Source organism: Scyliorhinus canicula, chromosome 11 (assembly GCF_902713615.1).
Source record: "Scyliorhinus canicula chromosome 11, sScyCan1.1, whole genome shotgun sequence".
Taxonomy (NCBI): Eukaryota; Metazoa; Chordata; class Chondrichthyes; order Carcharhiniformes; family Scyliorhinidae; genus Scyliorhinus; species Scyliorhinus canicula.
Window position 1 is genome coordinate 74,556,097 of NC_052156.1, and position 26,874 is coordinate 74,582,970.

Consider the following 26,874-nt stretch of genomic DNA (forward strand, 5'->3'; position numbering starts at 1 on the left):
TTTTTCTTGCCGCTTTGACCTGCCATTCTTTCAGGAAATTAGTCTGATGGAAGCCAAGGTGGCAAATAAAAACAGTTTGTAAAGTAGTGGAAGGGAACACAGGACACAATGTAAAGTAACAAATTAGACTCCGGTCGCCAAAATTGAGGCAATGAATCCTGTCATTTCATGGGCACGAGGAGAGGTAGGGCAGAGGAAGAATCTGCGATTTCCCTTACACTGCAGACATATCCTCTTAGGCTGGCTTTATAATGAAAAGGCAGAAGATCATGATGTGGTCAGAGTCACGATGCTGCAGGTTGTAGAGAGGGAATTTGAGAGGATACTGATGAAGGAGCTTAAGAGGTAGCTTCTTCTTTTGTTCTGGGAATGAAAGATGGATCAAGAGCATGTGGATACTAACGGTGTTGAGAAAATGGTTGATTTGGCCTTGTGTGTAATTTTGATCTTGGAGATAGAGAGGTTTTGTGTGATGGTTTGATTCGAAGGTTGCAATTTCAGAAGAAAGCTGTGGTATAATTGGACCACCTTAATTCCTTTGCTGCACTTTACTCCCCCACCCACCCGCCTTTTTGAACCAGGCTCAGCCACTTCCAAAATAGGCCCCATTACATTCGAAGAATAAGAGAGAGACTGGCTCTAGCCAGGTTTCTCCTCCTGTTGGTGGACTTGATCATTTCCCCAATAATTCTGAGCTGAATCAGTTATTTATTTTTTGGTTGACGTTCTCTGGATGCTATGCTTTATAAACGCAAGTTGTTTTTATATTGGTAAGCTCGTTTATCCTTGAATCTGAAAATGTAGTTAGCTAATGTAACGCCATTGCATTTAATATCATAGTCTGTCCACTATTGCCTCAACATAGCATTTATCTTTCACACACTGTCCTGTTTAATGCTGAATTTCGGTGTGATAATTTGCTGTTAGCTGTGTAGCAAGAGCTTTGTATCCCAATGTTCTATGATAGTGCCGCAGTATAGAAAATGTGTTTTACACATCCGAATCAGCTTGGTGTAACCTGGTTTGCCGCTAATATTCTCAAATTGAATGCTCACTCATGTTGATGGAAGTGTACTTGTTATCTGTATATACTTCTGACTTGCAGTCTTTTGGTGACTTGGCTGCTCAAAATACTTGATATTATTACTGATGTACCTATCTATTTTCTGATTATGTGGAGACTTGTTGCTGTACTCACAACTCAGCTTATTGCCTTCTGCCTGCTTTGTTAAATATAGAGAGGTGGTTCAGCAGTTACTCCAAACTCATACCTTTTGTTTTTATTTATTCTAACGCTATACAACACGACTCGCATTGTACAAGGGGCCTCAGCGGGGAACGCACGGCTAAGGTCCCTGCCCCCAACAGCCACGCAGGGAACCTTTGACCCGATCGCCGCTTGAAAACGATGCCAGTGTGGCACCTTGGCAGTGCCAACCTGACACCCTGGCAGTGCCCATACCACCTGCACCAGCAGTACCAGGGCACCACCCTGCATGCAGCTGGGGGCCTCCAATCCCATAGGAGGCTCCCATGAGTGCCATTCCACTTGGTTCCTTTTTACAGAAACCAGTGCTAAACGGCGCTCGTCTGAGGGAAAGGGGATGAATTCCAAAGCCTCGGGTACCTCAGGAATCTGCACGTTAGAGTGAGACTAGCTGTCTTGCTCTAATGTGCAGATTTGCCAAAACGTGGTCCCACCCACAATGGACAGGGAGTTACATCACAGCGTCTCACGAGACCGCGTTGCAACCCGGGGAGATCCGGGGAGCGGGATCTCCCGGCTTCATTCGGCCACATTGCGCCATGGTAAGCTGTTTTTTGAGCGCGGCGTGGCCACTGGATCTTGGACATACTGTGATTCACGTCAGCCTCTGCGCTACAGTGGTGTCATTTGATATGAAAGTCACCATAGTCTCCGAGGGTCATAGGCTGCTCTCCCCTTTTGAGACAGCTGAATGGTGGTGACTTAACCTGAGGGTCACCACAGCTCAGGCAAGGGGCAAGGTTGAGAAGACGGAGCCTTAATGGATAACCTCAACCAGTATGGAAATTGAACCTGGGCTGTTGGCGTCGCTCTGCATCACAATCAGCCGTCCAGCTAACCGAGCTAAACGACCCCCAATGTCATTTGATATGTTGTGTCTCACAATGAAGCAAAATTCAAACTTGCAAAAAAAAAGTTGCTCGTCTATAATACTTAAATGACTAGAGGTTGGGGGCGGGTGAGTGTTTGTGGTGAGGGGAATTGTCATTCAGACATGCGTTTTTGAATTTCTTGATGAAGAGGTTATTTCAGCAGAGGTTGGAACCTCATTATTGAACCTGGCATTTTTGCAGCCTATTTTGAAGCAAACTTTCATGGCATGAAGGCGCCTGCCAATCCAGTTTGTCCCAAGGAGCAGCCATCCAGTTTTCCATCATTGTTGCCTCATAACATTCATGCCGGCAAGTAATTTGACTTGATTTCACTGAGAGACTCAAACTGGGCTGACAATGCGAGCAGCCATTAGGGGATATGGAAGAAAGAGAGAGAGATGGTGGGGGGGGGGGGGGAAGAAAGAAAGAAGGAAGATTAAGGGTTTCTATTTAAGAAATAAGCAGCAACTGTTTCCACTGGCAGAAAGATCGGAAACCCGAGGATATATACTTAATTTAAGTGGCAAGAGAACGAGATGGAGTTGAGAAGTTTTTACTCAGGAAGCTGTAATGAGCAGGAATGCACTGCCTGATGGGGTAGTGAAGCAGATTCAGTCGGAACTTTAAAAAGGGAAGAGGATAAAGAGGGAAAATATTTGCAGGACTGTGGGGACAACACAGAGGACTGAGACTAATTGGCTAGCTCCTTCGAGCCATCATTTGCTTGAGGAGCTGGATTTTGGAATAGCAGATAATAATCTGAATTCTGAACTTTATCTGTCCAAAATGTTGTGGGTTTCTTTTCACTGAAGTTCAGCCAGCACGTTTTATTTAAAGCACTGTGCTAATCAGGAGCAGCCGAACTTGTCTTATAATACGTACATTGTGACATCATCCAGGGGATTTCCACCAAATATATTTCAGAAGTGACACTTTGAAAGTAATTGCTTACTAATTGCAGCCAGCAGTGTGTGGGTGCAGTGCAGTTGCGACAGAACCATGATCTTGAACTACAAAGGGCAAATAAATGTAAACAATCTGATATGATTTCAAAACTTTCCTGGATGCAGTGTGGGTTCATCGACACTGTGGAAACACACCTGTGTCTGAAATGCTGTCCTGTTCCATTCAAAATGCTGGTTAAAAAGCTAAGGCTTTAACAAAAGCCCACTTGCTTTTAGTTAATAGAATTTGTAATCAAACAATGCATTCTTCTCAACAGCCATGTTAGAAAATGGGTGTATGCCCAGAGATTTTGTTGGTAATGTAAATGCTTTAATAAGCAAGGGCGCAGTTCCGCCACCACTCCCCCATTGCAGTTTTACTGATGCACCATTGGCAGTATAACTTGGGCCAGGCGGCTGATTGAATCCCCAAGAGCACTGACGGCAGGACGTGGGAGGTAGTTTCACACCAGCAGCTGTATAACTACAGCCTGGTGCACACGTACATTTCAAATGAGACTCTTCTGGGAGCTTTAAAAACACAAATCTCTCTAATTAACCATAGCCTTTGTGGAATGGAAGGTCCAACTAGGCGTCTGCACAATATAAATTCACTGAAGGTCGAACCCTGCGCATATAGGTCTGCAGTATAACTGCAGTCTTTCAAAAGTGAAAGGCTCTTTATATATTTTAAATTCTCTTGAAACCCTCAGTACTCAATTAATTCGGCCGTTCTAAAGGAGGATGTGCATTTAAAAAAAATAAAATAAAATAAAATAGTCTGCGCCTTTCCTGGGGATTAGTGTTATGGTTTGATTCGGATCATTTGTCCGGTAGTCTGGTCTTTCCAACCACATTAAGCTGTAACTTGCATTTTGGTCCCTTTTTACATTAAAACTTAACTGGGATGCTAAGCCAAATTACAGGGGTCAGGAAGGTTTTGTTAGAAGTTAGAAATCCACCCCTCTCTCTCTCTCGCTTTCCAATATATCCTTTTCCTTTTCCTCTTGTTGGTGAAATGCTTTTTTTAAATCAAAAATGAGATCAAAAGTTTGCTGTGAAGTGCGAACTAGTGGCTGACCATGTGGAGGGGGTAGGCACATTTTGAAAGGTTCTGCTCTGTGTGAGTCCATATTATCAACATTTAAAAACCTTTGGATAGAGGAGGTGACCCTCCATCTTCATCCGCAAGGACAAGAGATATGGGAGTTGCTTAACATTATGGTGAGGTCTCTGCGGTGATGACCAGTAAGGGGAGAGTGGAAATGTCTGATGAAAAGCTTATGAATTAGGGAGTGGAAGTTAAGGGAAGTCTTTCCATAGTGATTGGAAATTGGTACTAGTGTCCCTTGGGCATCAGCTCTGGAGTCACCTCCATTCATTGTTATTTGAACAAAAGTCTGGAGGAACAATTGTTAAAATTTCCAGATGGTATCAAATTAGATGTTAAAGCTGCTTCTTTCTGAAGACCAAAGGGAGCAGCAGTGGAATGTTAATTAGATGGGGGAATGGGCAAGCAAGCGGCAGATGGATTCAGTATCACAAAGATTAAGGCGATGCATTTTGGTTCAAAAATAACAGCAGCAATTATTCCCCAAATGGAAGTAGGGCTGATGCTATAGAAGGTCAGAGGAAATTAGGGCCATACAGGTTTATTGAACATTAATGACAGTAAAAAAAGGTAACATCGATTTACCAGGATGCAGTCTGGTATGAAGGAATGCAAATGTAAGCATCACAGACGCCCCTGGGTGATCTTCCAGAGGTGCTCAAAATTGAGAGGATGGAGCAGGCTGGATGCAATCAGACTGTTTCCAGTTGAAGGACCAAGAATATGGGACCAAAAAAATGAGGTTTAGAACCGAGAACGAGAGAAATGTCTTTGCACGAAGTCCGGAGGAGGTTGGATTCATTTCCACAGCAATAGCAGAAATGATGTCAACCTTAATATCAGATTGACTCAGTAGACAAAGTAGTAAGAGTAGAAGGACAAGTGAATGTGATTTGTGCTTGCACAATGGTTAAATGCTAACGTGGACCGTTTGCGTAGAATTTTGTGATTTCCACTCGTATCATTGAAGGCAAATCAGCGTCTCAGCCGATTGAAGACACTGCCCAAAGCATTTGACGTGGTTCCAAATTGTGCATATTCCTTGTGAAGCAGTAAAGATAGGGTGGACAGCATTCGTCATCAATCTTTGGGTATTTAGGGAAAGTGGGCAACAACAATTATCCAGATCAAATTAAATTGGTTTTCCAGTCCATAAATCGTTGGACTTGCCACTGCTGGTGAATAATCAGCAGGTAATGTTGGGACTGGTGAAAGGACTCTCCCTCCAGCATTGGATATGTGCTGTGCATGTTTAGGTCATAATCTGATATATCTCCACAAGCACAAGTCAAAAATGTTCACTTGCAAGGATATGCGGCACTCATTTTGGTTAGCTTTGCATTGCTGATGATATAATCGATTCTGTGATTGTAAATGCCAGTAAAAAGCTACGCACTAAAATTACAAACCACATAAACGACGACTAATATTAGTAAATTCTCCAAGCATTATTCCAATTCCTCTGATGTATGTAATCAAGCAAATAGACAGAGATATCATCAAGTTAAATCTTTTTATTTGGCAATGGCGGATGTTCTATATCTTATAACTTGTGTTAGACTCTGATAGTCCGGGGTTGGGAATACTCGCAATGTGATTTCCACTGATCTGATTGAGGGAAGATTGATTTCTGTCCAAGGATTTGTCCATGAATTGTAAATGACTTTTAAATGCCTCCCGAGTACCAATGGGTAGGCTGTGTCCCCAGAATGCCTTCCAGAATTTGATTAATTTGGTGATTCGGTTACTTTTTTTTTGTTGCTGTTGAAGCACTTTCTGATCTGAATTTGCAGTTGGTTTGTATCTTGCATTCACACCTTAAAAACTGGCTGCTGGGTATTTTAGTCCAGTTTCAGATATCACAGAGGAAGAAGTGCATTCTCGTCGATCCTGTAAATTATTTTAGGCTTTAATTGACACACATTTGAGGCATGGGATTTCAATTTTTAAGAGTAAGCTTTTACCGGGACCAAGTGTTCCTATTTAAATGTATGTCGACAACTGTTGCAGCTTTTAACCGATGATCTCTAATTCTCTGCTGGAGATGTGCTGCTCCCGATGACTTGTGAAGATTAGCATGAGACTAACCAAATGCTCAGATTCTGCAAGATTGTGGTTTTGCATTCATGGTTTTGCATGAACACATGATGGATGAAATTGTGATGCTGGAGTTCAGACTGGTGTAGAGTTAGGTGGTGGGGAGTGGAGGGAGAGCTACGTTTATTTCCAACCCACCAACAAACCAAATCAATTCCGTTGAGACAGTTTTAACGGAGCCAATTACATTCATGGCACTTTGTGCAGCTCTAACTTCCAAAGCGAAGAAATCTGGTTTTAAACTTGACATGGAATATGGTGATAATGTGCTGTTGATGCCCTGATATCTGTGACCAGTTAGGATTTCCAATCCTCCAGGATTATTTTCAGATCACTTCTGAAAGCAACACCGAGGAGAAAAAGCACAGGGGCATTACAGAAGCATTGGGCAAATTCTCCCATCTGAGGACTAAGTCCGGTGGCCGTGAGGGAGGGGGGTGGGGGGGGGGGGGAGTGTTTCCCACTGCAGCGACCAGCGGGAAAACGTGCCAAGTCTTCCAGCCCCGACCTCATTAATTGTGCAACTAGGTGTTTTGCAATGCATTCAGTGGTGGGGCAGACCAGATGGCGCATAGTCTGCCGTCCTATCTGGGCACCATAGTGAAAAGGCACCCAACATCACTGGTCCACTGCTGAGGAAAGAAGGTGGATCTCCTGAAAATCAAGGTGAATCTCCAGGAACTTTGAGGTGGAACTTCCAGGACACAAAATCCGGAAGTTCCACGTGTAGATTTTCCCCCCACCCCTTGCTGCTCCATTCCACGGTCCAGGGTTGCCGTCAACCTCCATTTTGATCTCCGGAGGCAGCCCCAGGCATTGTTCAGGTGAGTCCAGACATCTGGAGTTCCAAATATGTTTAGCACTGGTGTGGTTTCCCCCTGGCGCTGAGGAGAGTTAGGTGTGGGGTGGTCGGACCTTCACCTGCCATTTCTCGCCAGCATCGAGCATGTTTCCTGATCCTCCATGGCAGGCACCAGCAGAGGATCCTGCTGTAAATACCCACCAGCAATTTCTGAACCTCATGCTGAATTCTTCCCCCAACCCCCACCTGCCAGTAGGGACTTGGGTGAATTCAGCCCGTCAGAGTGTAGTTGCAGCACAGAGGGGGGCATTCAGCCCACCGAGTCCACATCTGCTCTCTGCAAGAACAATGCAGCTTGTTCCACTTTCCCACCCTTTCCCCATGATGCTGTACTTCTTTACCTTCTGATGTTTAGCCAATTCCTTTTGCCTCTGCCACACTCTCGGGAAGTGCTTTGCAGATCTTAACCACGCAATGTGTCGGTTTCCTCCGGTTGCTCCGGTTTCCCTCCACAGTCCAAAGATGTGTAGGTTAGGTGGGGATTGTGGGGGAGCTGGGTACTGGGAAGAGTGCTCTTTCCGAGGGTCAGTACAGACCCGATGGGCCGAAATTGCCGCCTCCTGTACTGTAGGGATACTATGAAATTGAGAAATTATAGTGCAGCAGCATATCATTTTGCTTTCAGGTACTCATTTTTGGTTTTTATCCTTTACCTTCTCTCTCCACCCACCCAAGCAAAATAAACGGCACTCTTGAGTCCCTCCCCTGTCGGCAGAACAATCCCCCCCCCCCCCACAATTTATTGTTAACAACACAATAAATGCAACCCCCTTCAACAAACAAAACATCTGGGACTTCCAGTGACGGCGGGCAGGAGGCAGCCGCACAATGGAGGGCTCCTGTTTGGGAACGGCATTTTCGGGGCTTTAAGCCCGGTCCCAGGGTCCACGGAGGCGGCAAAAGCAAGAAAGAGGCACAGTAAAGGAAAATGTCGAGGGTGAGCAAAAAACGGCCGTTAAAAAAAAACAGCTGAAGGTCCGTCGGGGAGTGGAAAGGTCACCGCGGGGTCACCAAGGAAAATGGAGGCTGGAGCACCAGGGGAGGCTGCATTGCTTATGGCTGAAGAAATACTAAGGTGATGGCAGCGGAATTCGAAAGGCACTTTACAAACTACATGGAGACCATGAGGGAGGTTTTGAGTGTGCTGGTGGAGGCGATTTCCCCGGTGGCGAGCACAGTGGCTGAGGTGCGGGAGCAAGGGGAAGTGCTGAAGGAAGTGGAGGAGACATTATTGCAGCATGGTGATCAACTTACCTCGATGGGGAAGGAGATGCGAAAGGTAATGGAGATTAACAAGGATCTGCGAGGAAAAATAGAAGACCTGGAAAACAGATCCAGGCGACAGAATTTGACGATTGTGGGGCTTCCCGAAGGAGTTGAAGGGCTGAGGCCGACTGAGTAATTTGCCGCGATGCTGGCGAAACTATTGGGGGAGGTAGAGCATCCCTCCCGGTATGAACTGGATCTGGCTCATTGGTCGTGGAGGACTGTACCAAAGGCGAGTGAGCCGCCAAGGGTAGTGACTTTGTGCTTCCGTAGGTACAGTGTGAAGGAGAAGGTCCTGTGCTGGGCCAAGCAGAAGCGGGTGGTGCAATGGGCTAGAGCTGGTATACGTGTATACCAGGATTTTATGGTGGAGCTGGCGAGGAGGCGGGCTACCTTCAACCGAGTGAAGAGGGCACTGTACATTAGCAAGGTGCAGTGCGGCATTGTATATCCAGCGAAGCTGAGGGTGACTTACAAGCTCAAGGACTTTTATTTTGGAACGGCAGAAGCAGCAGAGGAGTTTGTGCAGGCAGAAGGACTGTGGCAGAACTGAGAAATGGCCATGTGCCGATGTAACCTCATGACTGTATTTTCTTCTTTCTTGTTTCACTGCATGGGGGTGTATGGGCTAAAGGAGCCAATGTTGTATATATTTGGACAAGGGAAGTGATGGGACTTTCACTCGAAGTGAGGGCTCTTTGGGGTGTGGGTGGATATGCGGGGTGTGCTAAAAGGGGATTTCTGGGCTTTCCTAGGGCCGGGCAAGAGGGGAAAGGGACCCGGGCGTGGGCCTCCACGCTGCCGGTTTAAGCCGGCCAGTGAAAAGGAGTGAGGTGGGGGGGAAGGGCTGCGGCCATCGGAGCCTGGCAGAACAGGGTCCGAGTGGTCTAGCCGGGGTGGAAAGTTGGGGGGAAGGAACAGAGGCTGGGGGGAGGAGTTTTTACAAGAGGCAGTGGAGGGGAGGAGTTGGAGAGGGGGGTGGGGGGGGTGTTTACAACTCTTGGGTATCATGTACGGTACTCTTTCAGAGGTTGGATGGCATTGAGTGTTGGAGGGGGGGGGGGTTGGGGGAATGGACTCTGTGGTGACCATGGGCGGTCCTGGACTCCTTTTTCTTTTTCTCCTTTGTTTTTTGTTTCCATCGTGGGAGGGTTTGTTTTATTGGATGCATATATTGACAGGTGGGCCGTTGTTCGGGGTGGTGGGAGGATGGGATCGTTGTTATTGTTAAGAGGATTGATTTTGTATTTGTAACCATTTACTGTCTGTGGGTGGGGTGTAAATTTTGAAGGAAAATGTGAAAATGGAGAATAAAAACATTTTTAAAAAAAACAAACAAAACATCTGCTCACCCCCCACTGCGCTTCCGTGAGCCAACCCGCCTAGCTGGCTTGGTGACTCTCTTTCTCCCCCGCCCCCCCATCAATGGTGCCAGATATCTTACCTCCCATTGTTCCCTCCCCCTCCTCCTGCTCGGACATACCTATTCAAAGGCACATTTCCACCCAAACGCACCCAAAGAAAAAACATCAAAGATTCACCCACCCTTTCCCCACCAGTATAAAGTTAACTCACAAATCTTCGCAACAGCCCAAAAAACATTCCAAAAGGCATTTCTCTTGCAGTGCAAGAGTAAGAACAATTTTAGCAAATTAATTTACAGCAATCAATTTACAGCAAAGATCAGTCACCTCAGTCTCTATTTCCTTTGCTTTTCCCAAAGTCAATTGCCTCATCCGGGTGACTCAAAGTAAAATTGCCGCTCTTCATAGGTGACCCATAAACGAGCTGGATAAAGTAGACCAAACTTCACCTTCCTTTTGAAAAGGGTCGATTTCATTCAGTTGAATCCTGCTCTTCTCTTGGCCAGCTCCGCACACAGATCTTGGTAGATGCGCAGAATGTTATTCTCCCACTTACAGCTCCATGTCTGCTTGGCCCAATGCAAAATCTGTTCCTTATCCAGGAATCTGTGCTTTCATACCACCATCGCCCTCTGTGGCTCATTCGCCCCCGGCAACCTCTCAAGCGTTCTGTGTGCTCTGTCCACTTCCAGGGGTCTGGAAAATGACCCATCACCCATTAACTTCTCGAGCATATTCGCCCTTTCGTCCATTCCCTCACATCCATCAGGGAGGCCAACGATCCTCAAGCTCTTCCGGCGGGACCTATTCTCTAGGTCCTCTACCTTGTCTTGCAGCTTTTTCTGTTGCTCTTTCATCAGCCCACCTGCACCTCTAGCACAGTTAGGTGTTCCTCATGCTCAGCCACTGTTTCCTCCACCTTCTGGACCGCCCAATGTTGGGCTTTCAACCTCTGTTCCACACGAGTGATCAACTCCTTGATCGGGTCCAGGCATTCCTTTTTTTTGTTTGACAAAGCCCTCCCAAATATACTCCACCAGCTGGTCCGGTGTCCACTGGGCCGCCGAGCCAGTAGTCTGCAGATCCGCCATGCTTTCCTTTGTTGCAGAATCTACACGCGCCTGCCCGATTTCGGTTCTTCCTTCCCTTACGTTCACTTCTGTACCGTGTCTCAATATACTGGGTGGGATTCCTCCTCTCAGTCTCATCCACCACCGACACCTCAAACAAATTCTGAACAAACTCTGGAATAAAGGTCCAAAAAGTCCATCGCGAATGGGAGCCACCAAATGTGCGCCCTATTCCCTCATGGCCGCCACCGGAAATCATTTTTCACCCTTTTGGCAGATTGAGCACTTCCAGACCAACTGTAGCAGAGATTAAATTGGGAATAAAGCCTCTCCTCCTTCCAATGATGTACGTTAATCTGGGCTTCACCGCTGTCATAAATGGGGTCTTCGTTCTCCATTGGCTACCACTTGAGGCAATAATTATATAGCTAGAAACTTGGCACGATATTTCACATGGGAGTCCAGGCAACAAGGTGCTGTATAACTAGGATGGTCTTTGCCTTGGACGCCAGAAATTCTAGGATAATGAAACAACCCATTTTGTCATGCTGTTGACCAACACAAATCTGCTAGATTTGTTTATTTGTAAATTAACGGGGCTGGGTACAGATAGCAAGGTGTTTGTCATACTAAATGTTTATCATGTTTGGGCAGCACGGTAGCATAGTGGTTAGCACTTTAGCTTCACAGTGCCACGGTCCCAGGTTCGATTCCCTGCTTGGGTCACTGTCTATGTGGAGTCTGCACGTTCTCCCCGTGTCTGTGTGGGTTTCCTCCGGGTGCTCCGGTTTCCTCCCACAGTCCAAAGATGTACAAGTTAGGTGGATTGGCCATACTAAATTGCCCTTAGGTTAAATGGGGTTGCTGGGTTATGGGGATAGGGTGGAGGTGTGGGCTTAAGTAGGGTGCTCTTTCCAAGAGCCAGTGCAGACTCAATGGGCTGAATGGCTGCTTTCTGCACTGTAAGTTCTATCATTCTATGATATATTGTGATGACTGATCTCTGGCCACTCTTTCACTCTCCCAGCTGGGTTATTTAAAAATGGCTGTTGATTGTCAGTTGGCCATTTTGACCAGACGCACACTCGAGGCAATTGTGAAAAGAATATTGCGTGGCCACATGTTTCTTTTTTTTAATTGTGTCTCAAATTAAAACGGTCAGCCAGTGTTGATTTCAAAATTAACCAGCCTATGTCACGGCTGCTCACTCGCTGGAACTTTAGCAAGCCAACAGTGAGCATCTGAGAATCGTACCTGCAATGTTGACATGACGTACTTGCATTGTTTGAAGAAGTGTTGGGGATATTTTTACAATGTTCTGGCTAGCATTTACCCCTCAACCAACGCCATTAAAACATATTATCTGGTGCTCATCACGTTGTTGTTTATGGAATCGTGCTGTGCACAATTTTGCTGTTTCCTACATTGTAACAGTGACACCACTCCAAAAGTATTTCATTGGTTGCTCAAAGCACTTTCAGGATATCCTAATGTTGAGATAGGCACCATATAAAGGCAACTCTCTTTCTTTAATGTTTACCCATAAAGGTAAATGTGGAGATGTTGGTGCATGGAGCGAGATTTGTGATCAGTGCAAATGATGGACTGAACGCAGTGCTTCAAAATAGGTTACGCCCAAATGACATTTGGTTTCAAATCCATCGATCAGATGGTGGTGTAACCTGCCAATGCTTACTGGTAACCGTAAAATGGGTCGGGAGTTTGCCACACTGAAGGGCTGCAAAGGTTACTTTAGTGTGATGGTTCTGGCATTTGGTGAGGAGCCCAGAAATCAGAGTGCTCAATTCCCACTATGAGATTGAAGTGAATAAACCAACCGATGAATTGTTCTGATAATTAGCTAATTCTTTTAAACCCTTAGTGGTTGGACTGATGTCCTTCAGGTAAGGAAACTAGCAAGGACGTTCTGGATGGGTCACAAGTACTTAAATTGCATTGTCCAGGTCCTAAAAGTGTTATGTGAAAATATTTTACAAGAACTTTGGTAATTTTTTAAGCTGGATGGGGCGGAACAGTAAGAGTACCCTGGAAATATAGTTCCACTATTGTATCACCATAAACATGTTAAAAATTAATACAGGAGATTTTCTTCCCTCTTTTGTTTTCAAATTTTTACGTTCTGATCATGGTTGTAGAAGTTTAAAAGGGGAAAGAATCACATGGCTGCAGAGAGATAATGGCCATTAATTAGCTTCAGGCATTTCTAGCCTAAGTCTGGCTCACCATTCATCAAACAACTGAGCTGGAAATCTGGTGACCGGTCACCTGACTGTGGATTAACTGAGGGGATGATGTGGATCGCATTGCAGCTGCTGCCTGTTTGTGTCCCATTTCAGCTCTTCGTTTATGGCCTTGAGCCTGAGCCGTGGGGGAAAGACAAGTGGTTTAGGAAGCGAGAGACTGTCAGATTTGAACCTGTGCTTTCAAACACTCAAGTCAAACAGGGAACGTCTAAAGTTACCCAACGGGTGGACTGAGCTGATAACCTTATGCTTCAGAAACTGCATCAAATAGCAGCTATTGCTGTGCAGCACTGGCGATGTGTAGAGACGTGTGGAGGGCAGAGGCAGTGGACCAGCCTTTCACCTCATGATGTGAATGACCTCAGAAATCTGAAGGGGATTTTTCTTTAATTATGGTCAATGATGCATTTCCTGCAGGAAGTGTGTAACCTGATTTCATACTCAGAATGGGGATACATTCCAAGATTCTTTAGAACTGGTTTTAACAAAAATATGTTTGCTTTATAGTGAGACTATACCATCATAGAGTAAGAAGGGGCCGTTCTGCCCATCCTGCCTGCACCAGCTCTTTGAAAGAACTGCCTGATTAATCTGCTTGGCCCTACAATTTTGTTTCTTCTACAGGCATGTATCCAATTCCCTTTTAAGAATTACTATTGAACCTGCTTTTTCCGCCCGTTCAGGCATATGACCACTCGCTGGTCTCACTCCCACAACCCAAAATATGTGCAGGGTAAGTGGATTGGCCACGCTAAAGTTACCCCTTAATCAGAAAATTTAAAAAAAGTTTTTCCTAATAATCTTTGGTTCTTTTGCCAATTGTATTGAATTTGTGTCCTCTGCTCTTGACCCTTTTGCAATGGGGCAGTTTCTTTCTACCTACTCTGGAGCCTTCGTGATTTTGATTGGATGTCCTCCGAACAACTCAACTCCCCAGACTCCCAGTACTGAGCCACATCCCGGCCCCTCACATAAGGCGAAATTGCAACAAGAAAGCTCCTTGAGAAGGTTTACATCAGCCCAAGCCTGCCCCAACACAATCCACCGGCTGCTCTTCTCCCTGCCAGCCTGCATGGCTAAGGCCACCTGCTGAGGAATAACAGCAGAAGCCCTGTGGGAGCAGGAATGGAACCAACGCACCACCATTAAAAACTACTCCTTCATCACGGGTTCCACAGCTGCCCACCCAGCTTCATCCTGCCACGCCAACATTGGGCACTCCTCAACCGTTTCCACACAGGCCAAGGCCTTTGTGCAGCAAATCGGCACAAGTGGGGCCTTGCAGGGAACCTAGACTGCAGCTGTGTTGCCCCCCAATCAATGACCCACATCATTGAAAGACTGCCTTCTGACAGAATTCAGCAGAGGGCTCAGAGCACTCCATTTAACCACTCCAGAAGCAGCTGTCTGGCTTGGTGTTTACTGAACACTCTTTTATATATTTAAAAAAAACATTTTGAGCACCTCTATCAAATCTCTTTTCGACTTAATCTTTGAGAAGAATAATCCCAGCAGGATGAAGCTGGGTGGACAGCTGTGGGACCTGTGATGAAGGAGTAGTTCCAATCTGTCCATGTTTATGAAGTCTCTCAGCTCTGGAACCATTCTGGCCAATCTTTCCTGTATACCTTTCACATGCTTTCACATCCTTCTTAAAGTGCAGTGCCCAGATTTGCAAATGATACTCCAGTTGTGGATGAACTACTGTTTTTTAAAGATTCAGCATGACAAACTACTCAAAGCTTCTATTTAGCCCAGCTTGTTGTATGCGTTTTTCACCACTTTCTCATCCTGTGGCCTTCAAATGGTTTGTCTTTGGCATTTGCAATTCCCCAATCCTCTTGTGGTAGTATGACTAGGGATATTACGGTACCTTGGAAGCGAGCTGCTATTGGTGCAGAAGACTCGCTGCCCATTGGCCCGGGTAAGTCATGTGCCCCTCTGCCAATTGGCTAGGGAAGTCATATGCCTCAGCCGATTGGCTGAGGTAGGTAGCTCCGCCTATGAGGCGGGGTATAAGAACCTGTACTGCCCGGCAGTCGGCCTTTCTTCTGTACGTCTGCTGCTGGGCACATATCTTGTGCATTAAAGCCTATCGTTTGGATCTCATCCTTGTCTCGTGTCCAATTGATGGTGCATCACCTCTGGTATCATCTATGTACCTGAGGGGGATTGGAAGATTCTCACCAGTAGCTGAAAAATACTTTGGGGTGTCCCAAGGTCAACAAAGGCACCATTAATGCATGTTTGTTCTTCTCGATAGTGGGAGGTAATGACAACGAGGGCAGGCAGGAAACGCCTTTTGGTTTTGTCGCTTCTTTGAAGTGAACACCTGGCAAGAGAATATTCAGGGTGGAGCAGGTGCAAGTGTTGTTGACCCAATATGAATTAATCTAAAAGTGTAAATGCACCTTTTAGAAAACAATTATTTGGTTTGTTGCCAGTATCTCCAAGTCCTTTCTGCTCAAAAGCATCACACAATCATGATGTAGCCCCACAAATGGAGCTGGACTGTGTGAAGACCACAAGTCACTGAGGCACCAAAAAACACCTGAAACTAATCAGGACTTTCTTGTTCTCAAAAACAAAAATGTTGCATTACTGTGGTTTCTCCACCGTATGCTTTGCGCTGTAAGTATTGTCATTTTGTTTTTTGCTCAGTCGCTGTACAAGAACGAATGAGTAATCCAAGTAAAAGAAAAGGCTGAGTGTTGTGCCATGAGGTTGTATGTGGTTGCCCACCCCATGCAGCTGCTCTGCCCGAGTCCTTGTGGAGAACTTCTGCTTGGTTTGCTCTGGATCATGTTAGCACCTGCAATTTTAATTGGCCACAAAATACGAGACAGTGTCCTCTCAGTGGCTGATTAATTGGAGAGTGCGTGTTGTCAGGGTCGGTACATAAAAGGCTTCTTCCTGGATTCCGCAGTAGATATGGGCAGTGTCTGTTGAAAAAAAAATCTTTCTATGCTTTAGTTACTTGTTGGTTTTGATTGCTTAGAATCTTGCAGCTCAGAAGAAAGCCATTTGGCCATTGTGCTGGTACTGGCTCTTTGAAAGCTGCCCGGCAATTTTCTCTCCTTCACGTATGCATCCAATTCCCATTTGGGAAGATAGTTTTGAATCTGCTTCCACCACCCTTGCAGGCCATCCGTTCCATAATCAAAATAATTTGCGGCATCAAACCTTCTCCTCGTGATCCCAATTACCTTAAGTTTTCTGTGCAAAATGTGGGCCTGAGCAGCCGGCCTGTTTTCTACATGCCTCGGATGTGATTTTTTTTTGTGCGTTCAGATGGAACAAATGAAGAAGAATGCTGCGGGTGTTTTTAATTTTTAAAAATATAGTTCTGCCTACATGAACAAAGCTTTCCTTTTGACTTGTTGAGCTAACTCGAGTTCTGCTATCTTCTTCAAGCTGCGATCACAGATCAAGATCTTGGATGCAGTTGAGGGATTATCTTAAGCAACCACCCTCAGACAGTGATGGTGTCCCATACTTTCTTGTCTGAATGGTGGCCTGTGTGTTCACACTGCACGTGGCAGTGGCGCTACTTTCAAAGAATGGGAGCTGTAACCAAATACTCCTCATTTTCCATTGACGTCTTTGGCATCCTTCACGCCCATACACTGAAACAAAGCAGGGCATGGATTGCTTCACAAACTCTTGTTAACACTGCTTTGTGGTCAGAAGGGGAGCACTGGGTGTCAGTTTTATTTTTCCTTGTGGTGGAATGTCTTGCCCACTGGTGAGACTGAAACTTGAGACCACTTGCATTTCTACCCCACCGACAGACTTGTCGCACCTCTAGTGAACCGCACTACTCTTTGTACACTTTACCATTACTTGGGTCCACAGTTTCCCATTTTATATCCTTCCTCTTTAAAGCAGCGGTCGGATATTTGCTGTGCTCTCAGGTGGTTCCGAGTGACTAGCTCCCAGACGTAAGGTTTCTGCTATCTTCATGATAAAGAGACGTTATGTTCCTCTCTTGTGACCAGAATACCTGACCTCCCCAACCTCTCGCTGCTGAGCTTAACCGTGAGAAAGCTCAGAAACTCAAGGCAGCAATTTATTTGTTTACACCCATCTAACCTCGATTAAAGGATTAAACACACTGCTTACTTCCTCATCAAGTCCCTCATGGTTTCAGACTTCAGCTTCATAATGCCGCCTCTTCTGATTCCGAGGGTGGCGTTTTAGCACCAAAACAGCATCTGCACATACACACTTCTGTGCCAAACTCCACTTTGGAGAGGGTGTCGGTGAAGTACTCCAAGTAGGCAGATTGTGACAACACACAGCACTGTTATTTTCAATCTCACAGTTCCAGCTATTGCCCTCTCTGAAATGTGCACAGCTGAACATACATTCCAGTAACTGGAAGGACCAATATTTAAATCTTCATGAACTGCTTTCAGGTTAATTGCTGGTTGGTTTATTTCTGCCCTGTAGCTCTGTCTGAGTTTGGGAAAGTGCTTGATGGTTTAATTGGTTTAAGTTGAATAAATTTGGGGGAGTCATTAATAGGGGCACAGAGGGTAGCACGGTGGCCTAGTGGTTAGCACAGCTGCCTCACGGCGTTGAGGTCCCAGGTTCGATCCCGGCTCTGGGTCACTGACCGTGTGGAGTTTGCACATTCTCCCTGTGTTTGCGTGGGTTTCGCCACCACGACCCAAAAATGTGCAGAGTAGGTGGATTGGCCACACTAAATTGCCCCTTAATTGAAAAATTAATTGGGTAATCTAAATTTAAAAAAAAAAAAAATTAATAGGGGCACAGAGTACAAGAGCAAGAAGGTTAAGTCGAACTTGCACAACACACTAATTCAGCCTCGGCTGGTATATTGCATCCATTTCTGGGTGCTCCCACTTTAGGAAGGCTGTGAAGACATTGAAGAGAGTGCAGGAAAAAAAAGCACAGGCATGGTTCCAGCGATGAGGAACTTAAGTTATTAAGATAGATTGGAGAATATGGCACTGTTTTCTTTGGAGAAGAGAAGGCTGAGGGGGTGGGGGTGGGGGGGGGGGGGGGGGGGGGGGGGGGGAGTAGAGTATTCAAATTCATGAGGGTCAGAACAGAGTAAATGGCTAAAAACTGTTCCCGCTCTTGAAATGGGTTAGGGAGAGGGCATATATTTGAGGTAAATGGCAAAAGAAGCAAAAGCGAATAGAGGACAAATCTTTCATGCCCAAGGTCTGAAATGCACTGGCTGAGAATACGATGGGGCAGGTTCAATGGAGACATTCAAAAGAGAATTAGACTGTTGTCAGAAAAGGATGAATGTGCAGGGTTATGGGGAGAAGGCAACAGAATTGCATGAAGTGAATTTCTCCTTTGGAGGGGCGGACGGGACTCCGGGGGGGGGGGGGGGGGGGGGGGGGTACCGCTGACTCGGAGGTGGGGGGAGGGGCGGACCGCTGACCCGGAAGGGGGGGGGGGCGGACCGCTGACTCGGAGGAGGGGGGGGGGGCGTACCGCTGACTTGGGGGGGGGGGGGGGTACCGCTGACTTGGGGGCGGGGGGGGAAGATGGGCGGACCGCTGATGAGGGGGGAGAGGGGCGGACCAGACACAATGGACAGAATGGTCGTCTTCACTGTAACAATTGTGATTCTGAAGTCAACAGGGAGTTGTGCTGCACATGTGGAAGGCCTTGGTTGTGACTTGAATGGTTCTGGGCTTATCACTATCTATTAAGGGCCAGTTTAGCACAGTGGGCTAAACAGCTGGTTTGTAGTGCAGAGCAAGACCAGCAGCACGGTTCAATTCCCGTACCGGCATCTGCGAACAGGCGCCGGAATGTGGCGACTGGGGGCTTTTCACAGTAACTTCATTGAAGCCTACTTGTGACAATAAGCGATTATTATTATTATCTCACAAACATGGATGTTAGAGTTGAAATCTCCCCTGGGCTGTGATATGAGAGAGTGATGGAGCAGAGGCAGCAAAGTGGAGGACAATTACTCAGAGGGAGGAGGGCTCTCAGTACAAGACCCTATGGTCTTCTGTGTGAACTTTGCTTTTGTTTTCTTTATTCTGGCAAGACCCTAATTGCCTTCGAACTGACTGGCATTCAAATTTCAACATCTGCTGGGGTGGGATTCGAACCCAGGTCCTCCATGCCTACTGGTGGATTACTAATCCAGTGACCATACCACTACCCATGTCACAATGGAAGCTGAGACATTGGGCACCAGTTTCGGCATCGTAGCACGTACAAGTAGGAACAGACCATTCAGCCCTTTAAGCCTGCTCTACAATCATCATGGGGTTGGCAAGTGTTCTCATGGATTTGGTGGTCATTTCCATGCTGGAAAGAATGGAAATGACCACCAAATCCATGAGAACACTTTAGTGCCAATGCACTAAAAATTTCTATGTGGTTGCCCATAGCATTTTCCTGTACTCCACCCTACAGAAGAACCCTTGTGGTACCTCACCCCCAGGGAGCTAGACCCTCACTAACCTTGCCCTCTGCCCCTGGGTGCAGGCTACTTATGCCTGGTGAGGCTTCATTTGCAGACTGTTGCCTTCCAAAATTCACACGGTGACGGTTCCTGAGCTGACGACTGCAATGTGAGATGGAGTCATGGTGTTTGTTCATCTTCAGGCTCCCATTCCAGCTACAGACCAGCTGGCAGTTCTGGGGTATCTGATGAGAGAAAGGCACAAGGATAGGGTTGGGCCGAAGTAAAAAGGGGTGAAAGTATGAGGTGCCATTTAATACCATGTGCAGCTTGTAAATCAGAAGAGAGTGCAGGATGAGGGGGACGTGAGACTGAGATGATGGATTGAGTAGGGGCATGCTGTCATCTTGAAGGCTGTGGCCTCATCCATGATTGTCAGCATATCTTCCCCATGAGGGCAACATGGTGACACAGTACTTAGCACTGCTTCCTCACAGCGCCAGGGACCCAGGTTCAATTCCAGCCTTGGGCAACTGCCTGTGTGGTGTTTGTACGTTCTCTCCAGCCTACGGAGATTTTCCCCGGGGGCTCTGGTTTCCTCCCACAGTCCAAAACTGTACAGATTAGATGAATTGGCCTTGCTAAATTACCCCTTGGCCATGCCAAATTGCCCCTTAGTGTTCACCGGTTAGGTGGAGTTACGGGGATAGGGTGGGGGTAGGTAGGGCGCTCTTTCAGAGGACTGGTGCAGGCACGATGGGCTAAATGGCAGCATCCTGCACTGTAGAAATTCTATGATTCATCTATGATTCTAGCTTATACAGCACTATCTGGCCCTCCTTCCCCCCCCCCCCCTTTTCATTTAGTGGCTTCCAATTATGGATCACCTTGTCCTGCAAGAGAGAGAAAAATATATCCGTGAGCGTGGTGCAATACGGTTGGGTGATGTGCATGTTGCAGCTGGAAAATGTGCGGAAGCTGTGAGATGTGGGTGTGAGGTTCGTAGCAGTGCTAAATGTGTGAGGGTGAGGTGAGGCGATGAATGTTATGTCTGAGTCATGCTTGATCGAGATTGTTGCTAGGCGAGTGAAGAGCGGATGGTGAATGGAGCAGTGTGTGAGGCGAGTGATTTGTTCGACATTCGCGATCTGTCCAGTAACGTTGGCTATTATTGTGAGACAAATGAACTCTTTGCAACACTTCATCCAGATTCTTGGTGCGAGGATTCTAGGATTGACCACACCAGCCTTCGTAGTGTTCGGGGGGGTGGAAGAGGACCCATCTCCTCTCATCTACCTCCAGCGCTGAGGCCTCCAGTCACTGCTCTGAGAGCCCTGGGGGCATGCGTTCCGTCCTCTTTGTGCCATTTTCACTCTTCTATCTGCTCATCAACTCTTTCTGAACCACTTCCAGCCAGAATGCCTCTCACTTTTTCAGAGGAAGTTTTAAGTGGTGCTGGCCTTACTTGTACTTGGGCCACCTCCTGAGATATGCAACCACTCAAATGCACACTTGGCGTGCTGGACTGCAGGCCAGTATCATTTACATTAGCAAGCAGCATGTAAACCTAGAGCAACATTGCCGCAAATTAGTGCAGGTTGATCACCCATCTTGATTTCACCCCAAATGCTTTATTACTGTTCTTTTTTTAAAAATAAATTTAGAGTACCCAATTCATTTTTCCAATTAAGGGGCAATTTTGCGTGGTCAATCCACCTACCCTGCATGTCTTTTAGGTTGTTGGGGTGAAACCCACCAGACACTGGGAGAATGTGCAAACTCCACATGGACAGTGACCCACAGCCGGGATCGAACCTGGGGTCTCGGCTCTGTGAGGCAGAAGCACTAACCACTGTGCCACCGTGCTGCCCCGCTAAATTTATTCCTTTTCTTATCCAATTTCTTAGCCCCACCCATTCTATTTTTTTCTTGTTTCTTTAAGTTTAGACAATCATTTCAAACTAAAATCCTTGATTAAGGAAGTAGAACAAAGTGCCCATACACCACATCCACTTTGCAACACTGATTGAAATAGAGATCAGGTTGTATGCGCGCGCTCCTGACCAACAATATTGCAAATTTAAAAAGACCAATAGATGGTGTAAATTGGCTTGTTTTTAAAAATTAGCCCTATACAAGCTAAACTGCAGTTAAATATTAGACTGGTTATAATGTCAGCACAAGCCTCGCCCAGAACGGAGATGAATGGGGAACTAACTTGTCAATCACACCTGGCGACTTCAATGGTGTAAGAAAAAAAAGGAAACCTTAGATTAAAATAGTGTTTTTCGCAATCATCAGGCATCTCCAAGCACTTCACAGCCAATGAAGTAATTTTGAAATCTAGTCACTTTGTAATGTAGGAAACACAGCAGTCAATTTGCGCTCAGCAAAATCCCACAAACAGCGATGTGATAATGACCTGGTAATCTGTTCTTTTGTGGTGTTGATTTTTTCCCTTTTTTGTTCTCTTTATTTGTTACTTTTATTTGTTCTTCGAATGAATAGAGGATAAGTATTGGCCAGAAACACTAGGGACAACTCTCCTGCTCTTCTTCAAAATAACACCATGGACACAATTACGTCCACTTGAGTACACAAATGGTTTAATATAGGATAAAGTCACCATTGTCCCAGATGACTATAGGCTGCTTTCCCCTTTGAGGGGGAGAGCTGACTGCTGGTGATATAACCTGAGTCATCACACCTCGGGCAAGGAGCAAGGTTGAGAAGGCACGGCCTTTATCAATAACCGCACCTGGTATGGGAAGAGAACCAGCTATCTAGCTAACTGAGCTAAACCGACTCCCGGTTTAATGTATCATGTGAAAGTCACCAGGTTAAAGTCCAACAGGTTTCTTTGGAATCACTAGCTTTCGGAGCGTAGGTCCTTCATCAGGTGAGTCTGATGAAGGAGCTATGCTCTGAAAGCTAGTGATTCCAAAGAAACCTGTTGGACTTTAACCTGGTGTTGTAAGACTTTTTACTGTGCCCACCCCAGTCCAACACGGGCATCTCCACATCACCTGAAAGTCAGTCCTTCATACAGGGCTGCATTCCCTTTGAAGTACAGGAATGTCAACCTTGATTCTTATATGCACACCCTGGAGTAGAACTTCACTTGAATTGGGCAAGATTGCGGACAACTGAACCATGGCTAACATTTGATACGCCCAGAATACAGCAATCCTCCACTCGCTGTATTTCTCCAGAACAATAATCAAATTTGGTGAAACAATGGTGTCAGTGCTCACTCTGTGAATGTTGATCCACAAAGTCTTTAATGTTTGCATTCTGATATCAAACACGCATACTAGGAACATTTTAATTTGATCTTGCTAAATGGGCTTTACGTTTGTGCCAGTAAAGCTGGTACAAAACCAATAAAATGTACAATAAGATTAGTAGTTTATGTAAATATATTCAAACTTCAGGGTTTAAGACAGCTCTGAAAAATGATAACCTTTCATTTTACACACTTAACAAAAGTTAAGAACATGGATGGTGTAGCAGATAATTTATTAGCAAGACAGCAAATAGTTTTGAGCCATAACTCAGGAGAAAAAAACTGTTTCTCTCTTTACAGTCTGTAGGGCTGTTACATCTCTTCCATTTAGCATACCAACGGGCTCCAGTTTGTGTTTGTGAATGAATTTATTCATTCAACTAAAAAACATTTGATATGTTGCGCATTACGTTGATTGGTATTGGGTGGCACGGTAACATAGTGGTTAGCACGGTTGCTTCGCAGCTCCAGGTTCCCAGGTTCGGTTCCCGGCTTCGGTCTCGGTCGATGTGGAGTTTGCATGTTCTCCTGGTGTCTGCGTGGGTTTTCTTCGGGTGTTCCGGTTTCCTCTCGCAGTCCAAAGATGTGCAGGTAAGGTGGATTGGCCATGCTAAATTGCGTTAGTGTCTAAAAAGGCCAGGTGGGGTTACTGAGTTACGAGGATAGGGTGGAGGTGTGGGCTTAAGTAGGGCGCTCTTTCCAAGGGTCAGTGTAGACTCGATGGGCCGAATGGCCTCCTTCTGCACTGTAAATTCTATGATTCTATACCTTCTGATTTTATGAAGTCAAAGACACAAAAGCCTTGTCCTGATCTCAGGATAACCCAAAACATTCCACAACCAATCGAATACTTTGAAGTGCAGTTGCTATTGTAATGTTGGAAGCGCAGCCACCAATTTGCACAGCAACATCCCAGAAGCCAGCAATGAAATTAGTGACCAGATCACCTACCTTGGTGAATGCTGGTTGAGGGATATATGCTGTGTAGGACACGAGAGAATATTTCCCCTGCTCTTTGTTAGATACTGTAGGATGTTTGTGTGCATCTGAGTCGTCAGCTGAACTCTTATCTAAAAGGTTCTCTGTACTGCACTGGACTGTCAAGGGATTTGAGCACATCCTTATGACACTATGTAGTTTCATGTCTTCTATTTCCTGGATGCATCTGAGAGCTGTACCTGTTGAGATCCTGCAATTATTAATGCATCCAGCTTTCTCTCTCTATCCTCAACTCACCTCTCAAGTTAGATCCAGGTCCCACATTTTCAGACATTCCAACTTAAATTGATTGCAAGAGATATGGGGCGGGATTCTCCAATCACGCGGCAGTGTGTCCACGCAGTCGTAAATGCCGTCACATTTTATGGCGCCGGGGGATCCGCACAGCGCCAACGAGGACATGCGCAGTGGCGCCAGCACCAACGCGTGCATGCGCAGTGGCCTCCTTCAACACGCCGGCCCCCATGCAACATGGCACAGGGCTACAGGGGCTGGCGCGTAAGAAAGGAGGCCCCCAGCCACAGAGGTCGGCCTGCCAATCGGTGCGTCGCAATCGTGGGCCAGGCCACATCGGCGGCCGCCACCCGACCCTTGTACGCCAAGGTCCCGCCGGCCCAGAGAAGGTTAGAACGACGCCGGTGGGACTCGGCTCTTTTCCGACTGCCCATCCGGGTCGGAGAGTCGGTTGGCCGGCCATGTAGAGCGGCCCGCGACTGGCGCTGTGCCAACCACGCTAGCGCCAATGGTGCCGATTCTCTGCATTGCGGAGAATCGAATGCTGGCGTCGGGGCAGCGTGGCCCATTCGCGGGTATTCTCCTTCCCAGCGCGGGGCTGAGAGAATTCCACTCATGGTTTCCTTGAAGAATATAATATCCTTCAGAAGCCTGCCTCATTCACCGCATTCAACTGCCAACGAGAGATGCTGGACTGATAAATATGACCTTGCATCAGCTGAGTTGGTAATATTACCAACTCTCTCAAAGTTATCACATGAGACACAATCTGGAGCATTTCACCTCACTCAATGTCATGATAGAACTATCGAAACCTGTGATTTTTTTTTTTCTCTACTATTTTGATTGGTTTGCTGAAACGTCAAATCTTTCTTACAACTGAGCTGCAAAGAGTTAATTTATCCAGACCGCAATGCCCTGTTCCCTGGGGGGGGGGGGGGAGTTCGGAGGGACAGTCACAGGGCAACTAGTGCCGCCTGGGAGGAAGTGACAGCTGCCGTCAGTTCAGGGAGTGTCCCCAGGAGGACCGGCACCCAGTGCCGTAAGAACGGCCTCTACAGGAGCTGCAATGGGTGGGTTGGCACCGTACCACTGACCGCTCCCCCCCCCCCCCCCCCCCCCCCCCCCCCCCCCGAGTATGCGCCCAATACCGCCCCCGCCCAAGATCGGTCCGTGCCTTGGCCCACCGATGCCACCCCTTCCTTTTTCCATTTTCCCACACGCCCGCGATGAATGGCGCATGCGATTCACGATGCCCCCCCCATGTCCCACAAGAGAAGTTGGCCCACAGCAGACTGGAGAGGGCCCAGACGGGTGACGTGGTACCGGATATCATAACCCTCGCCCCCTATAAGGAACGGGCCCTTGAGGTGGTGAGGGTGCCTGAGAACAGATGGGTCACCGATTGTAGAGGTTGGCGTACAGTACAGAGGCGAAGTTCCACAGGCACACCCCCACCCAGATGACCTGTCGTACATGAGTTGTGAATGCCATGCAGAATGATCCATCCCTCCCACTGACCACATGTCCATTCCCCCGCAGGATCCTCAGACAGTGGTGCTGGCACATCCAGGGTGGTGCCCTCCCCGCATGCCCCCCCGGCCACCCATGACAATACCTCAGAGGAAACCACTGTATTCACAACACAGCTGTCATCCCCATCTTCCACCAGCGCAGAGACACACACCTTGGTGGGCGACAATAGTGGACAGGCTTCTGGGGTAGTACATTCTGGTGAGCACCGTACAGTTGCTGATGCACATAAGGTGGAGGCAGGGACACCCAGGCGAGACAGCCGTCGGATTACAGTACCCAGGTGGGTCCCAGTCAGATTCTGAGCCTCTAGACCAGGTTTATCTGGAGTTGATGCAGAGGTTAGGGTGCGGCTGAGAGATTTAATGGGGGATGTTGGCAACACTGCCGCAGGTCCATAGCCGATTGCAGGAATCCCAGAGGCTATGGGCACAGGAGATGCCGCTGGCAATGAGTGGCACCGAGGCCAACTCTGCTAGGCTGGCGATTCCAGTGGAGAGCGTGGTGCAATGCGTCGGCAGCATGAGTGGACGTTTCACTGACTGACATGGCTGAACGCCTCAACAGCATATCCCAGTCGTTGGGGGGGGGGGGGGGGGGGGGCGCGCATGACCCAGTACCAGATTGGAAAACCGAGGCCCTCCAGAGCATGTCCCGATTGCTGGGGGAGGTCTCCCAGCCTTATGTGGGCATAGCTGAGGCGCTGCGGAACTTATCGCAGGTGGGAATTGCCTGGGTGCTCCAGATCATGTCCCAGTCACCTGAGGAGCATGGCCGAGGGCGTCGACACCATGGTGCATACACTAGGGAGCTGCCAGGCCTGGCAGAGACAACACCCACCAGCTCCCAGAGACCAACCCCCTTGACAACGGCGTGTCTCGGAGTCAGCATCTGGAACATGGGGACGCAGCGAGGCATGTGCTGCTGGCAAGTGCCCTCTAGCCCCAGGGACCTAAGTGGATGCCTGCCAGGGACATCAAAGGCCACGGGACGCAGTCGGCAGCAGGCTGCCTCCACCTCTGATGTGTATCCTGGGGACACACGTAGGCACAGAGGTCAAGCACAGAAGGCTAAGCAGGAATCGCTTGAGGTGCACCAGTGCTCAACTCTCAGTGGGTTATCATCAACCCCCTGCTCTCAACAGTGACCTGCTGAAGATGCCGGCACAGACTCAAAACCCTGGAGTGCAGTTACACAGACCCTGTGAGGGTGGGACAGGGTGAGGGGGGGATGGAAGGGGATGGAAGGGGACAGGAGGGGGCGGAAGGGGAGGGGAGGGGGGAGACTGTGGGATGGGGA

The 26,874-nt window shown here is 47.2% G+C and overlaps 1 protein-coding gene across 4 annotated transcripts in view; it reads left to right on the plus strand.

Moving 5' to 3' along the window:
• Window positions 1-26,874, plus strand: part of LOC119973141 (inositol 1,4,5-trisphosphate receptor type 1) — a 624,311-nt gene that overhangs the window by 514,907 nt on the left and 82,530 nt on the right. The gene's annotated exons all lie outside the window — the stretch shown is intronic.